At 39.6% G+C, this 17,473-nt stretch overlaps 1 long non-coding RNA gene across 1 annotated transcript in view; it reads left to right on the forward strand.

Annotated features, from left to right (window-relative positions):
• LOC118973849 (uncharacterized) overlaps positions 1 to 17,124 on the forward strand; it is a 52,167-nt gene extending 35,043 nt beyond the window's left edge. The window contains exon 3 of the long non-coding RNA XR_005063378.2: positions 11,678 to 17,124. This is a non-coding gene — a long non-coding RNA (uncharacterized lncRNA). The remainder of the gene's footprint in view (positions 1 to 11,677) is intronic.
• The last annotated feature ends 349 nt before the right edge of the window (positions 17,125 to 17,473 follow it).

The raw sequence follows: 17,473 nt of genomic DNA on the forward strand, positions 1-17,473 counted from the left end.
TCAACACAGTAAAATACTATATAAAATTATACTTCATATGATCATCTTATAAAAATCTACCAAAGTTCTTATTAAAGGGAGTAGATTACACCACCCCAAAACGTGTAACTTCGACATGTGAATTATTTTGAGCTAAAGGCAATCAAGACCCAGGAAACTCAGGAAAAGCTTTTTACCTCTCCCTTAACTGTCTAAAAGATAGTAAACAGGGGGGCCTGTACCAAGAAGAGAGCTATTATCAGAGATAACTTTTTTATTCAGAACAACTTATCTGCATGGCATGACAGATGTTTGTTTACTAAACAGTTGCTCTTCTCATCTCATGACTCTTCTTTGTCCCTTTGAGGCCCCAGACCTCTGCCCTCTTCTTAGCACAGCATGGCTGGTAAACCTCAGTTGCCTGACCAATTTTCAGTCTCATGTTTTCGTGGGGCTCCTCTATGTATGTAATTAAATTTGTTTTTATTCTGTTAATCTGTTTTATGTCGATTTAATTGTTAGCCCAGCCAGAGAATGTAGAAGGGAAGAAGGGTAAATTTTTCCTCCTCAACATTATCATAGTAATTCTGGCTTTATTTTTACTATAAACATCAGAAGGCTAAGACCATGACAACCACAGCTTGGGGAAATCGGCCTCTTAGAGTAGACTTTTGAAGTGCCCTAGCATTCTTTCCTGGACCATAATGAGAAACTAATTCTGGACCATCTGTTAAACTGGCTTTGTTTATTGTTTGTTTTAAATCTCATTGCAAATTTTCTTGAAGCAAGTGTAGGCTCAAGTTGTTGAGGTTTTTTACCTTAAAAACGGAAAACTTTTATGCTTACTTGAGCAGCTCTTTCATCAGCTTTAGACGCTTCTCCTTCATCTTTGACACCAGCCACATCTATATTTAAAATTCTTGAAATAAGAACAGCAACTCTCGTATTTTTCATCCTTAGGGTCTGGGAGCACACAGTTTCAATACAGCATCAGTGAATTTGGCTTGAATGGGGGCTTGAAAGCTGAATTTGAATCTGACTCTACAAAGGTTAAATTCTTCCCTTTTTTTAGCAAGTTCTGCAATTTGCCTGATAGCAGTAGATTATAAAGATCACTAGAACACTTCCCTCCGGTTTTATAAACTACTTAAGGACTTAAGTATGTGCTGTGAACATGATAAGAAACTTAAAATAAATATATCATAATCTGTGTGTCCAAATGCATAGTGTTTTTTTTGAAAGTTTTCCATTTTGTAATGGGGTGGAATGAGTGGTTCACTTACACAAAAGATGTTAGAAATGCTGAGAACATTTTTGAAACCATAGAAATGATTTAGTTGGAGGACTAACTATCCTTTCTTCTGTAGGAAAAGCAATCCAAAGATGTTTCTGTAAATGCTTATTAACTACTTAAATGTAAAATAAATTTTTTTCTGTTCTCACCACGGAAGGACAGAAAGATTAAGTCTGGAAAGTTGGTATAAGAATTAGGACAGATAGGGAATTTTGCTACTCCCTTTTATTCTCCAGTTCAGACCAAGTTAGTACAGAGGACATTTCAGAAAAAACAAAATATGCAGAGCCAATCAGGTATTGGAGGCCTGTGCCTATAACCTACCAGAATTAGGATACATGCTTGGAGTAAGGTGTAAGAATGCAATTTCTATGGAAGATCTAGTCACTGAAAGGGTGTCTGTAGAATTATTTTCCCCACTCAACTCAAATTTTTGTCAGCTAGACTAGACCCAACATAAAAAATGTCAGTCCGTGTTTTTGGATGTTCTAAACAAAACAAAACAAAACAAAACGATCAGTGGGTTGAAAAGCCTGGAGTCAAGTCATGCCAAAAATGAGTGGATTCCCGGTTTTATAGATTTCTAACGTTAGGAAGTTTTCCTGAAGTTGAGAGTTTAATGTAGGAGCAGAGATACCTGCACCTAGGGATCTGTTGGAGACATTCCTTGATGGAGCACATGAACTCCAGAGACCTTGCAAATCCAAAGCAGATGAGAGAAGTAAAGAAATGAACCTTTACAGCTCTGAGGAATGTCAAAATTTGTCAGCAAGAGCTAGATATTAAATAATCAGTTTGTAGGAAGCAAAGTGTAAATCTCCTTTAATTGTGGAAAGGGAAGAGAGCCAGGGACAATCATATTTGAAACACTGGTCTAAACTTGTGCTGGAAAAATAAGTTTTTTGTTATGTTTTTATTTAGTTATTAATTATGTTTTAAGTCAGGGGAATAAAGCTTGTAGAGCCTCACATTTCGAGAAGCCCTGAGGTAAAGAGTCCACATGAGGAGGCAGGACACTGGGGATGTGAAGGGACAGTTGTTTGGCTTACGACTTATTTTGCTGTCCAAGAATTGCAAATAGATTGTCAGACCTGAGATATGATAAAGCTGAAGGCAGAGGGTGTGACAAACTAATGCGCACAAAGCTTATGAATCACCAGAGCTATTGTACTGAGGTGTTCTGCATCTGTGGGTTCAGGTTTCTAGTATTTTAAAGTTCAGAGCAATCTAGTGAATGTATTACCACATATACTACCATGGGCTGGGAGAATCTGGCAGGCGCAGCCGTTTGCTGTTTCAACTTAAACCACATTGCCACCTATAGGAATCTCCTAGGAACTGCACAGAAGTTTCCAAAACATATATCCTGTCTACGCAGTGATTAGTTTATCACAGGGTTTTTAGATGTGATGGGTCTTTAAAGGTCATAGGAGCCAGGCTTCCACCCAAAGTTTGAATCACTTTTAGAACATATTCGATTAGTGATTGTCTTAACTTCTGCTCAAACCTCCTCAGTGAATGGAAACCCACTCTTATTAAGCTCATTCCATTAATATTTTCACCTGCTTCTTTTCATCTGTGCTTACTGCTCCCTTCTGCAGTCCCTGGGCCTCCCGGTCCTAGGCCTCCCCAGGGTTCTTGGGGGTGAATTGGCTTCATCTACTGACAGCTCACTTTTGCAGGCACTTAGGCGATGGGTTCTGCCAATTCAGTGACTATTTGCTTTATATCTTTCAAATTACTGCTTGCACTTCCTTCTCTATTTCTTCTCTCTCATTCACTTTGGTCTTGTGGATTTATACTTTTATTTAAAATTATTCATTTACTGTTATTTTGGTAGTTTTTGGAAGAAGAGAGAACAAACAAAAGCGAGAAACAAAACCTACCATGTTTAATTGGAAGCCTAGTCATGTTTATCTGATTCTGCTCTTAGGCATTAAGTAATGTTAAGTGTAAGGTTTTACATTTATTCCAATTAAAATTTTTACTGTTAAATTTGGCTTGTTGTTATGACCTTTGGGTCCTCACTCTGCCAATATATTGGCTACCTCTCCCAGCCATCTCAGAAGAGGAGAAGCAAATTGGCTGTGCAATTAGCTATTTACTCAATGAACAGCACAAGGGTGAAGACAGAATCCCATGACACTAAAGACTCAGGGCTGACATTGATTCATAATTAGCATTTATCTTTGTGATCACCTGCGCCACGTTCCTTCATTTTGTTCACACACTGAGGGTCTCTTTCAAATGCTGAGCTCAAATGCTGAAGTGAATGAATCAGCTTTGTCTGATTTACCAGTCTGGCAAAGTTTAGATAAAAAGGAAAGGACAGTTAGCTCATTAAATTCCGACTTGTCCTTCCTGACTCCTAGGCATGTGTAAGTGCTTCATGAACACTTCTCATGTGTTCAAAGTGATGTTTATAACCTCTCTGCGAATTGCATGCCCATCCCTGCCCCAGTTTCTAAGATTCTTCTGAGATAACAAACAGCATCTCATTTGATCACCGAGTTCTTCCAGTGGTAGGCTGGCAATGAACTTGTCAGGACCCAGAGGTTTGCACTGATGTGGTGACCCCAGGCACTCTCAGAGTCTCTCCAAGGGTGGATTTTTAGGTCTCTCATTTGATGCTTGTTCTACTATTTTCTATCCACTAATCTTTCTCCTTGGCAGAAATGAAAGATGAAAAATAGGAGATGAAATGTTCCACAGATCATGTATCTTCCCTCTGTTATCAGCCTTTCACTTTCTTTGTTCTAATTATTCCTATGTAATTTCAAAATACCATCCTTAACATTTAAAACTTTATAGTATTATGTATATAGTATTTATATTATATATAGAATATATATATTATAGATAACAGTATACATATTATAGTTAATAGAATATGTGTATGTATATATATGTCTGTGCCCAACACAGACCTCCTAAAACCCTTGCAATTTCGTAAGTGATAAGAGCACGGGGAGTATCTCTTGTTCTGGTATTTGGTATTTGACCTCAATTCATGGAACAGGATAAATTCCTGGAATTTCCTGGGTGATAGGACGTCTTTTATTCTAATGAGGTGACTCTGCGTGGGCTCCTGGATGGGGGCTGGTCACCAGAAAGACCACACTGATTGGAATCTTGGAATTGTCAGCACCACCCCCATGAGAGGGGTGGAGTCTGGAAATGAAGTAAGTAACTGATGAGGCTGTGGGAGCCTCCGCAGAAATCCCTAGCAGGGGGTTCCCGAGCTTCCGGGTGAGTGAACACATCCACATCCTGCGAGGGCACCGCGGGGGCAGCAGCTCCTGCACTCGGGACCCTCCCAGACCTCGCCCCATGAAATTACTCTTCTGGTATTCATCTATATCCTTTATCATATTCCTTAATCATCTGGTAAGTGTAAGTGTAAGTGTTTCCCCGAGTTCTGTGAGCTGTCTACAAATGACTGAATCCAAGGGGGAGAAGGTCATGGGAACCTCCAATTTGTAGTTAAGTCAGACAGAAGTTGTGGGTAACCTGGGGACATATTAATTGCCATTGGCATCTGAATTGGGTTGGGAGCAGTCTTGTGGAACAGAGTCCTCCATCTGTGGGATCTGATGCTATCTCCAGGTAGACAGTGTTAGAACGGAGTTACAGAGAATTGCTTGTCACGGGGAAAGCACCCCCGTATATCTGTGTCGGCAGTGTCGTGGGTGTGGTAGTAGTGTGAGAGTAAAGGAGAAACACAGGAGGGAAAACAAAGAGTATTTTCCCAATACAGCTACGTGTCCCTCAATAGGGGAAGGCATAAATAAGCGTGTTATGTTCATATAGTGGAATGATAAGGAGTGGTTAAAATGAATGAACTGGATCAATGTATCAGGAACAGTAAGTTTTTTTAAAAAAGTGAGCAGCAGAAAGATGTATACTGGATGCTACCATTTTTTACCAGTGATGATTAACAGCCACACAAACAACAGTACCTGATATTCACAGATGCATATGTATACGTAAATGGTAGGACACAGATGGAAAGAGTAAACCTAATTTAGGGTAATGGTTACTCCCGGGGAGCCTGGGAGGGGACTGGAACCAACTGCACTGCTCTTGGGCTGGTCCTTCTGAATGTTCTCGCTCGAACCCCTACCCCATCAGGAGCTTTCTCCTTGTTAGGCAACCCAAAAAGTGGGTATGTAGCAAATTCTTATACTGAATTTCATTTTCTTTCTTTTGCCTTTTTTCATTTCTCTTTTTCATTCTATTTCCACTGGCCTCATAATCCACCAAATTTTTTTTTTACCAAAGCCTGATGCCCTGTGTCTCATATTGAGTAAATATTTCTTCCAGGTTTTTGAAGAGAAAGTGCATTTCTCAAATTCACATTTGAAATCCCTCCCTCCTTTTCCTCTGCTGCTTTAGGGCCCCACATTCTCTCTCTCCCTTGTCCCAGCCCATCATTTGGGGTGTGTGTCCTCACCTCGCTCTTTGCCTTTCCAGGGAGAGTCTGTGATTTGATAACATCTTTAGATTTGACTGGCTGCCTTGGTTCTGAGAGTGAGAAGGCAAAAATGATTTATCCAAGAGTAGAATGTTCTTTGAAGCTAGGGACACTAGAGTCTTTGCAATATTCTTTTCAAAGCCTCTGGTAGTTACTCCCAAACCATGGAAGGGGAAGGAAGGAAAAAGTCTTCTGCTAGCTGAGATGGCGTTGAGAACTCTCCTCCTTATCACATCACCACACTCTCATCCAGTTGGCCTTTTCTGGAAACAGATTTCACAACATTTGACACCTTATAACTCAACATGTGTGTTATTTCCTGTCAGTTTAACCTCTCCAAACTTTTGTTTAACAGTAACCAGAAATTCTCAGAAATAAGAGAAGAGTGCAAAACTTCCATATCACCTTCTGCATCACCTTCCTGTCATCTTCCTGGAGTTCCTGAAATGATAGAAATGATAGCTCTTAGCAGGGGCCACAAGTCAGGATGGGCACGGTGCCCTCCCTGCATGCCCCGGCCCCAACTGGGATCCCTCCATTTCTTTGTCCTGCTAGCCCTCATGAATATATTATCTGACACTAGTGTATCCCTCATTGTGAGTGACATTTCCTAATTTTTTTTCCCAATAAGGCATCTTTTATATCCAGTGGCAGCTCAACAAATAAAGAAAAAACATTGCCTGGCTGACAACTGCTGGGCTAAATGGGCCAAGGAAAGAAGAGGTAGTGTTGGAAGAAAGCTGCCCTTCTCTCACTGGATCTCAAGTGCAACTATATGTCTTATTTTCTTTTCAGACTTAGAGGTCACTAGCTTGAAATAAGCAAAAGGAGATCCTCACTCACCTACCAAGTTCATGATTCTGCCTGAGCTCTTGTAAATGACAACTTTATTTATTAATGGGATCATGCATTTGAGAGTTGAAAGGTTCATTCTGTCTTTTGGGTTTTGCAGATGGGGAAAGAGGAGCAGAGACATTAAGAGATTTTCCCCAATAATAGTAATATTATTTTATATTACATAACTTGAAAGTACTATTGCCTCCATTTCACAGAATAGGAAAGGGATGATCAGAGAGATGAGGTTACTGGCCTGGGGTAGCACAGAGATTCAGTAACAGAGGCTGGACTTGAAGCCAGGTCTCCTGATTCCCACTATGATGCTCTTTGATGGACACTAAACTGCCTCTGGTCATGGGAGGGGACTTTGGAAATAGCTGTCTGCTGTCTGGAGTCCCACTTAATTTTTCTGTCTGTACTTGGTGATCCAGAACACTACTAAAAGTGCATATGTATTTAAAAAATAACATTGTATTTATCTGTTCCTCATTTGCAGAGCACATGGTGTAAAATCTAAAGGGCACAAAAGGGGACACAGTGAAAAAAAGTCTCCCCCATGCTCCTGTCCCCAGCCATCCAGGTTCCCTCCCCAATCTCTTGTGTCCTTCAGTTATATTCTATACTTGGAGAAGCAAAATGCATACATATACACATTTAAATTTATAATAAAAAATGGAAGCATACTCTCCCCTGTTCTCCACTTTGCATTTTAAGAAATGTGATGTATTTTGGGTATCAACTCTTATCAGCTCTCATGGAGCTGCCTCCTACTTTTTAGCTGTCGCAAGAATTTCACTAAGTGGATGTTACAATTTACTTACCTAGTCCTCTCCTGATGGACAGCAGGTTGGTGTCCATTCGTAGACTACTTTATTCTGTTCTATTCTATTCCATTCTTTGACTGTTGGTATGAAGAATAGAATATGTATGTTTTTTTTGTATATATATGCCAGGATACCTAGCAGAGTTTGACAATCTATGCCTGCGGGCCAAAGTCAAACTGCCATTTTTTCCCCCCACTTTTTAAAAAATTCATTTTGTTATCATTAATCTACAATTACATGAAGAACATTATGTTTACCAGATTCCTCCCTTCACCAAGTGCCATTTGTTTTAGTAAATAAAGCTTTATTGGAGAACAGTTATGCCCATTAGTTTCCGTGGTGTCTGTGGCTGCTTTCATGCTGTGGCAGCAGAGTTGAGTAGTTCAACAGTGATATATGGCTCGGAGGCCTATTTACTATCTGGTCCTTTAAAGAGAAAGTTTGCTGGCCTCAGATCTATAGGATAAATTCCTATTAGTAAAATTGCTGGGCCAGGGGTTTTGCATTTAGCACTTGATAGTTAATGGCCCAATTCTCTTTGTAGAGGTTGTACTGATTTATTTTCCCACTAGTAGCTGATTTTCCCAGGTTCACACCAATGTAGTTCATTGAACATTTTCATCTTTGTCAATCTGATAGAAAATGATATTTCTCTTGATTTGTTTTGCATTTATTCGGTTTTGAGTGATACCAAGAATGTTTTTATGGGTGGAGGAGGGTTGAAGGGAAAGAGAAACAAATGTGAAATAAATGATCAGTCTTCAGTCTTGAATGTGAGCAACAGAACTCACACCACTAAACAAACCCAGCCAAGACCCTACTGCCTCTGCCAGCTTGGGGATCTCGGGTCTTTCAGTTACTCTCTTCCACCCTGGCTAGAAATGGATTCCGAGCAGCACCTATTTTCTTGTGTTGCTCTGCTTCTGGTTTCTCATGCTGTGAGCAGCTACTAGGTGGGAAATGAAAGTTCTGGTTGCAGTCTTGGGGAAGTGGGACTAAAGCTGTGGGAAATTTCTATGCAGGAAGGCTCTTTAGAAGGTGCAGGTCAGCCTCAAACAAATGCACAATTACTACCCTGTGGGGGGAAACCAGCTTTCAACTCAGGATGCAGAACACACTGCTTCTCTGCCCCTGGTGGGCTGAGGCTGTGCTGTCCTTGGGAAATGGTTGTTTGTTGTTGGGAGTGGTGTGGAGGGCAAGAGATCCAACAGTTTCCTACCAGACTCAAGAGGTGCATCTCTCCTTTTGCCAGCAGAGAGGCAAGTGGTGAGGCCCAGTGACTTGAGGGTTCAAGTTCAGCACTTGTATGCCTTTGTTTTTCACCTGCCTAGAATGGAGTTTGGTACTTGATCTGGGACCGCATGGCTCTGGGCCATGGGGATTGAGCAAGGCAAAGGCTAGGAGCCAGTGGGGTTTTTATAGTTTGTCAAATTTAAAGATAAATTGCTTTGAGAATAAAGCTTTATGCCAAAAAGCTAGAAAGTTGCTAACGTTTTGTAGCTAATGAGGTTGAAGAAAGGCTCCTCAGCAATTGCTTAGATACTTAAAATGTGGCAAGGCACTAATTACATTTAAATATGTAAAAACTAGATTTTTAAGTTCCCAGAGAAGAGCTATTGGAAATGATGGTGCTGGAAATGGGCCTAATTAATTATGGAATTATTAATTTGGAATAGTAGGAGTCAATGGAATAGTAGGAGGCTGTTAAAATAATGACACAGATCCATATGTACAGATATGTAACCTTTTCCAAGAAACCAATATGTGGAAAAGTAAAGGTAAGGGATAGTAAGTCTCTTGTGTCAGGATTCCTGGTGGCTAAGACAGTGACAGGGATTCTTGTGCTTTTAGGAGGATTGTTCCCAGGAGAAGGGGAGGTAGAGAATCAGGTAGGGAAGGGAAAAAAAGTTAAGCAAGGGATGGTCTCAGTGGACACCAGCTTTAGTCCAATCCCATGGGAGCACTGGAGTATGAACTGCACCACAGCGTGGGCCAGGCTTTTGTAGCCCCATGTTGACTGCAGTGTGGTGGGGTGTGCGGGTGTGTGGGTGCAGGATGTTTTGTAGTGGGGAGTAACGGTGAACTCTTAGTAGCCGACACTCACAGCAGCTGGGGGATGGGTGCAGGGGCTGTGCAGGGGATCTGGGCAAGAGCCCCAGCAGTACTGTAGAAGGCATGCTGCCCTGTACATGTGCTGGGGAAGGATAGATATGTGCATCTGCATGCTTGCATACATAGAAGCCAAGAGCAGAAGCTAGTATCCTGCAGTCCATGGATCCTTAAGAGCTTCATGGACAGAACCAAATTTCAACATAATTGGTTTCCTTTGTAATCCTCTATATTTTACTTTACATAGTTTCGAACATTATTCTGAGAGGGGCATCCATAGGCTTTGTCAAATAGCTAAGGCGCCCCTGGCATGCACACAAATAGAGATACGAGAAGGTGGCAACAGTGTTTACTTTGGTGGATGTGGGAGAGGTGGATACTTAGGAGGCTGGAGTCAGGAGTGAGAGAGGGATTTCCTTTTTTTGTATACCTTTTTGTACTATTGGAATATTTCCTATGTGCATTGATTATATTTTAAAAAGACACAAGGATAAAGAAAATGTACAGTTGACCCTTGAACAACATGGGTTTGAACTGTGCAAGTCCCCTCATATGTGGATTTTTTTCCAATAAATGTATTGGAAATTTTTTGGAGATTTGAAAAAACATTTCTTTTCTCCAGCTTACTTTACTGTAAGAATATAGTATATAATGCATGTAACATACAAATACGTACTCATTGACTGTGTTATTGGTTAAGTCTCCTGGTCAACAGTTGGCTCTTTGTAGTTAGGTTTTTGGGGGAATCAAAAGTTACACAGGGATTTTCAGCTGTGGGGGGTGGGATGGGCAGCACCCCTAGTTCCCGGGTTGTTCAAGGGTCAGCTGTATTTGAAGAGTTACCTAATGCTCCAAAGAACCAGGGAAGAAAGAAGGAGGAAGAGTGGATATGGGAGAAAGTGCCCCTAAAGTCAGCCTGATTTTTTCCTGGGTTTTCTTTTCACTCTCATATTCTGGGTTACTTTGTTGTATATCATTTCTCTGATTGCTTGCCTTCCTCTTCAAAAAGTCCCTCCTATCTCTCTCATGCCTGCATTTGATTTTGCAGTTGTTTTTGTGCACTTGAATGGAACTCTGCATAATTATCTTTGGCTTAATTTTTTCCAACTCCTAATCAAATGATAACTAAAGTGTAAAGTCATTTCTTAGCATACAGACATATATTTGCAAAATTTAAGACTATTTTAGTGTGCACCATATTTTTGTGAGTCAAAAGTATGCCTTTAAATGAAGAAAATATTTCTATAAGGAGAATAAATTTGGGGGGTTGTTTCATGCTCACGATTCTTTGAGGTTTATAATCAGAACAGGTTTGAGGACATTAGATATCTCCTCTATTCACAATACATTTCTAAAAAGTCAAGATTTACTGAATTCTACCTCTCAGGATTTGAAAATGAATGTGCAATTTCCACCACTTTTGTTGCCAAGGGAGCTCACATCTGCCCTGGAAAACCTTCTTGTGGAGCGATGTCAGCAGACATAAATGAATGAGAGTACATGCAGTTCTGTAATAATACTGCAATTTGGCTAAGGGTGACATCATCTTTTTGCTGTCGTATTTGCCATTCTAAGTAGCAGTAAGTTCCAGCCTAGATAGAGAATAAATTACAAGGTAAGTACACTGGCAAGTTGGGGTAAAACATAAAAAATGGAAAATGAAATTCAAGAGGAAGGTAGCTTTGAATATACCCAGTCCATAATACATATTTTTCTTATGTCAGATTCTGATTTAATTAGCACACTGTAATTTGCCATCATATTCTATTATACGGAAAGATGTGAATCTTCTTTCCTAGTGACTTGTTTGCTACACATACACATGTGTACCACTAGAGTATAAATAGGGATGTTGGAATTGATTTTAGTTTTTAAATGGCACATTTCAATACTGGCAGATAAATTTCCTTTATCAGTTCAGTCCACTCACTGTGATTCCACATGCCTCACTGGTAACCCTTGAAGGAGGGTTTGCTGGATTTTACTTGAACACTGAGAGAACAAATGTTACACGTGACTTGGTATCAGTTTTTGGGGGCTGGGTCAATATTAATTCATTGCTTTTTTCTTTTTAAGTAACAGCTTTATTGAGATAGAATTCATACCAAATATTGCTTTGGATTGCTAATTTTTTATCTCCCTGTCTTCTAATGTTCACAGGCGTCAGATGGATTATCTGCAAAGGCACTGATAATGGCTATGAGGAATAAATACTGCAGATGGAGCAAATCAAAGAGTCAAATTACAAAGCCAAACCGAAGAAGAGTCATGAAAAGGAGGGAGAATCAGAAAGGAAGGAAAAGGACAATTACCGAAGGAAAATGAGCAGTTGATTATGAAAAAGAATATCTTCTGCTGTTTGAATAAAGACCAAAGAGCTTTCATTGGTGGCTCCACACATGGCTGTGACTGAGCACAAGTCCCAAACTCAAGAAAGTAAAAGGAACTTAGACTTTAACTATTAGTAGTAATGAGAATGTACTAAATATCAACAACTAATTTACCAGGCAATGTCATTTCCCAAGCATGTTCACATATATCATAGGTAAAATGTTTTCATGAACACTGTTTCCAACATGTTTGCAGAAGCTATTTTCATGGCCTAGGTAACAAATGGTTCACTGAAATTGCTGGTGTGCTGATCTGGTTTTGAAGAATTCTATGATAAGGAAAAATTCTGTGGAACAGATGGAATGAGAAGGCCCTAGACACAGAACAGGCATATCTGGTAATGACAGTGTTCTTTTGATATAGTATTATGTTTTATGTTTTACAAGTATTAGTATGCAAGGAACTCAGGCAGGAGCAGGAAAGAGAAAGTGAGTAGGAATAATACTTCATATTTGAAGAGGCTTTATACGTGCCCAAGTACTCAGACCTCACCTAGCAGCAAGTATTATCCAAATTCTACTGATGAAAAACATGCTTCTAAGAAAGATGTGTTACAAATGACAGAAAATCAATCTCAAAGTGGCTTAAGCAATGAAAGGTATGTGTCTTTCTGTGTGTGCTGTGTGCGTGTGTACATGTGTGTGCATGTTTTGGCTCACAGAATTGAAAGGTCCAAAATTGGAGCTAGCTTTCAGTGTGGCTTGAAAGAGATGTTCAACTGATCCCATCAGTGCCAAATTTCTCTTAATACCACCTAGTATTTTTCCTAATATATAGTTTTCTTCTAAGACAAAATTTTCCCAGGTGGTGCAAGATGGTTGTTAATAGCTCTCAGCTTACCTCCTCAACTCCCAAACAGTGGAGAAAAGGAGAACACCTCTTTCTCTGCTGTCCCAGCAGAAGTCTAGAAATTGAGTCTCATTGGCTCTTATTGTGTCATGTGTTCATCCCTGAACTAATCACTGTGTCCAGAAGGATGTGGTCGTGTAATTAATCAGGCTGGACACAACTCCCACACTTGGGAGAGGGGGCAGGGATGGTCCCCCACCGGTGAAGAGCTATATCATCCACCCCCAGTTTTACTGAGATGTAATTGATATTGTGTAAATAGAAATTACCTAGGTTCCTATCTCTAGTGCAGTCTGTCAAACAGCTCCAGGGAGAAATCATTTTCATTATTTTCTATGTGAATGGTGCCCCCTTAAGAGTTATACAGCTTGGAGGGCAGGCTGATCGAATTAATCTAATATTGACATGATTTTTTTTTTTTTGCAACTGGATTCTAAAGTTTTTGAGAGTAAGGTTTATATTTTGATAGTTGGTGTGTTCTTATGTGCAGTGTTTAGTTGCTGATCTTCCTTTAATCAAAATTCAGGAAATACTTAATCGAGTTATTGAAATAGCTTTCCTGGTGAGATTATTAAATTTAGTTGTATGCTGTTGTGGGAGCAGCTGCATACTAATTTCTTATCCATCATGGTGAGGAAGTGGAGGGGAGGATGAAAAATCCATTATTATAAAGATTTCCAGGTGATTCTCTTCAGACCACTTAAAAAATATTGCCTGAAAATTTCAGCATATGAATATCAGGTAGCAGATTGACTGACATAAACTCTTCAGTGCACTACAAAGAGCCAAGAAAGTGATGTTAAAGTTAGGGCCTATTAGAAATCTCTGTAGAAGAGAGTACACACATTTATTTAACCTCAAAAAGAACAAAATCAGTAAAAACTAGAAAGGAAGAGAAAGACTGGTTAAGTCACGGGGTTTCAGTTACCTATTGCAGCAAAACAAATTGCTCCAAGACTGAGTAGCTTAAAACAACAATCGTTTATTATTTCTCATTGTGTGGGTCACCTGAGTAAGCGATGTGGTTTTTCAGTCCATGCGGTGTAAGAGCGGTCACTCATGCAGCGGCCTTCAGCTGGGAGCTTGGCTGGGGCAAGAGCATCTCAGGCGGCCTTTTATCGCTGAAAGCCTCTCTCCTTGCACTGTCTCAGCCTCCCGTAGTGCAGCCCTAATTTCTTTAGAGCACTATGGCTACCTTCCAAGAAGAGGGAGCAGAGGCTGCCAGTTCCCTTAACTGGCTTGGAAGTCACAGGACATCACTCCTGCTACATCTATTGGACAAGTAACAGGGCCTGCCTAGATGCTAGGGAGAGGAGGAAAGGAAATAGACTCCATCTCTCTTTTTTTTTTTTCAGTGAACAAATGAACAATCAGTATTTTTATTAATTAGTTAATTTATTATTATTAGTTTTTAAAAATTTTTACTAAGGTATTATTGATATACACTCTTATGAAATGTATATCAAGATTTAATAGCTCTCAGCTTACCTCCTCAACTCCCAGTCAGTGGAGAAAAGGAGAACACCTCTTTCTTTGCTGTCCCGGCAGAAGTCTAGAGATTGAGTCTCATTGACTTTTATTGTGTCACGTGTTCATCCCTGAACCAATCACTGTGTCCAGAAGGATGCAGTCGTGTGATTTTTCACATGAAAAAACAATGTGGTTACTACATTTACCCATATTATCAAGTCCCCACCATACCCCAATGCAGTCACTGTCCATCAGTGTAGTAAGATGCCACAGATCCACCATTTGCCTTCTCTGTGCTACACTGTCTTCCCTATGATCCCCCCCACACCATGTGTACTAAACATAATACCCCTCAATCCCCTTCTCCCTCCCTCCCCACCCGCCCTCTCACACCCCTCCCCTTTGGTAAGCACTAGTTCCTTCTTGGATAGACTCCATCTCTTAATGTCAGGAGTGTGGGCAGGTTAGGGAGGAATTGTTGGTGCTATATTTGGGTGCTGTCTACCACACATATTCATAGTCACATCTGGCACACACAGTAAAAAGTGGCTATACCTTTGGGCCATCCAAACTTAAGCCTAAAAACAATTGTAGGGTCCATATAATGGAATACTATTCAGCAATAAAGAGGAATGAAGTACTGATACATGCTATAACATGGATACATCTCAAAAACTTCATGCTAAGTGAAAGGAGCTAGACACAAAAGCCATTATGACCATGTATGATTCCATTTGTATGGAATGTCCACAAAAAGCCACTCTAAGGAGATAAACAGTAGTTAGTGGTAGCCTGGGCTGGCAGAAGAAATGGGAATTAATTGTGAGCACGAGAAATCTTATTGGGGTGATAAAAATGCTCTAAAATCACTAAATTATGCTGGTGGTTGCACAATTCAATAAATTTACTAAAAATTATTGAATTGTACACTTAGGAGTGAATCTCATGGCATGTAAATTATATTTCAATGAAGTTGCTAAGGAATACAGGATGGTGGCCTTTCATTCAAGAGGCATGTTCCTGAAGGTCTTGCATAATTCAAATCTTCACAATTGAAGGATAATTATCCCATTGGAATAAGTATAAGTGGAGGGATGTAGTCTCAAAGTGTGAATCCCCACACCTATTGTGGCCTATTTTGTTTGAACTGCTTTTGTTTTCTTAGCCTTACATCGTTCACACAGTCCTCTCCTAATTAACAACAGAGCATGTGGAGGTTGCTATCTGGACTTCTTAGCTTTTTATCACATCTATCTTCCAATCCAAAGCTACTGATTTTCTAGTATGTTTTTCAGTATTATATAAATGAACACCTGGCTGACAGTGTTCTAGATGATTCCAAAGAGTTTAATTCTTAACCACTGTCAAATTTAAAATGAGAGCGCAATGGCTCTGGTGGAAGTTTGGATGTACAGAGTGACTGCTGATCAAAGATTGCTGATATTTGTAATCAAAGTGACACCTTTCTATAGCATTAACAAAAATAAAGTTTGCAAGCCACTTAGTCTGCCTATCTTGAAATTTTGCAAATTTTGACAATTTTTTACATTTAAGAAGATTCATATTGTTTTAAATTTTGCTCACAAAGTGAAACTTAGTTGTTATCTGTGTATTGCACTACTTGAAATAAATCAAATTCACATGACATGCAAATGTGCTATGTTACAGAGTTGTGCGTGGTGAGACCTTATCCCTTGGCCTTTCCGAACCCACAATGTTACTGAGATGGGAAGACCTCAGCAGTCAGCATGTGCATTCCAGATGGCTTATGTGTACTTAGTGTTTGCTTCTTTTCAATTTGTAAGAAGTTTGTGTTCCATGAATTTGTGCTAAGTTTCAGGTTAGACTCCATAATCCTAAATACCAAATGAAATTCTGTCTGATCCACTCAGGCTCTGGAGCTTGTTGGAAACTCTACAGTTGGCTTGGATTTTCTTCAAGGATTTATGAATCTGGGCTGAGTTTGAGTTTCATAAAAGGACCCAGGCAGAGTTGCTTTAGTGTGGAATTTCAAAAGAGGTGTTTTGCACATTTCCTTATACACACATCAAGCAAGGTGTCATTGTCTGCTGGATTTATGTCCTGTGCTCTCTAAGTGACTGAACTACCCATTTTGTGTTTTCATTTCTTCATTGATATTATGGATTGATTAGTGTCCCCCCGAATTTATATGTTGAAGTCCTGACTCTTGGGACCACAGAATGTGACTTTATTGGAGATAGAATTTCACAAGAGGTAATCAGAAAGGTAGGTGTAAACTTCATTGTAAAAATGAGGAAATGGAGGTCAAGAGACTTGACTAAGATCACCTAGCTCCTTCCTGTAGCTGATGCTAGGACACAGATCTGACTCCTACTCCCATCCTCCTGTGCTTGTTAGTGGAAGGGCTTGGAGATTAAAGGCAGGACTAACAGAGAGGATCTTAATCTACATTAGTAGGAGTTGAATTAGGTAATAACATGAGCTAATGTTTGGTACTGTCTGTGTCAGGCAGTGTTTAAGGTTCTACCAAGTTAACTCATTCATTTACTTCTCCTAACAATAATCCTATACGATAAGGGCTGTTCTTGTTCCTATTTCATAGGAAAGAAAAGTGAGATGGAGAGATTATGTAACGAGATGTTTCCAGCCATGTGAGTGAGTTCCTAGGAGTGGAAGTTTGTCCAATTTCTTTCTCTGATGATTTTATTTAAATATATTTTTATCTATAATACCTACATCATAACTCAATTGTGAGGAAAACATCTATGAGATTTTACCACCATACAGATGTTATTTTACTGTTTCCATACTGTCTTTTAGACTTTTTCCCATTAGCATAAACAATATTTACCTAGTGTAATTGTAATATGTATAAAAATTGGTATTTTGCCTTCCATTCACCGAATATTATACCAGAAGCCCTTTCCTTGTTTTAATGTAGTATTTGTTGTGATCATTTTAATGAATATTTAAGAAATTCTCTATTGAGCTTGAGGCTCTTCTTTTTGGAAAAAATCTAAGATTAACTTGACTAAATTGAGGAAAAAGTCAACAGTACTCCCCAGATTACCTGCAAGTTTATGTTTCTGTGCTTTGGTGCTTAATTAGCAAACACCAATGATGTTTGTTGAGAGCTGTTCCCGTTACTATGATGTGTAACATGTCACCCCCAGACTTGCTATAAAATAGCAAAAATTTTATTATGTTCACGGATGCTATGGGTCAGGAATTCAGAATAGCTATTGTCAACATGATAGGCACAGT

The sequence above is a fragment of the Manis javanica genome, chromosome 1 (genome assembly GCF_040802235.1).
Source record: "Manis javanica isolate MJ-LG chromosome 1, MJ_LKY, whole genome shotgun sequence".
NCBI lineage: Eukaryota > Metazoa > Chordata > Mammalia > Pholidota > Manidae > Manis > Manis javanica.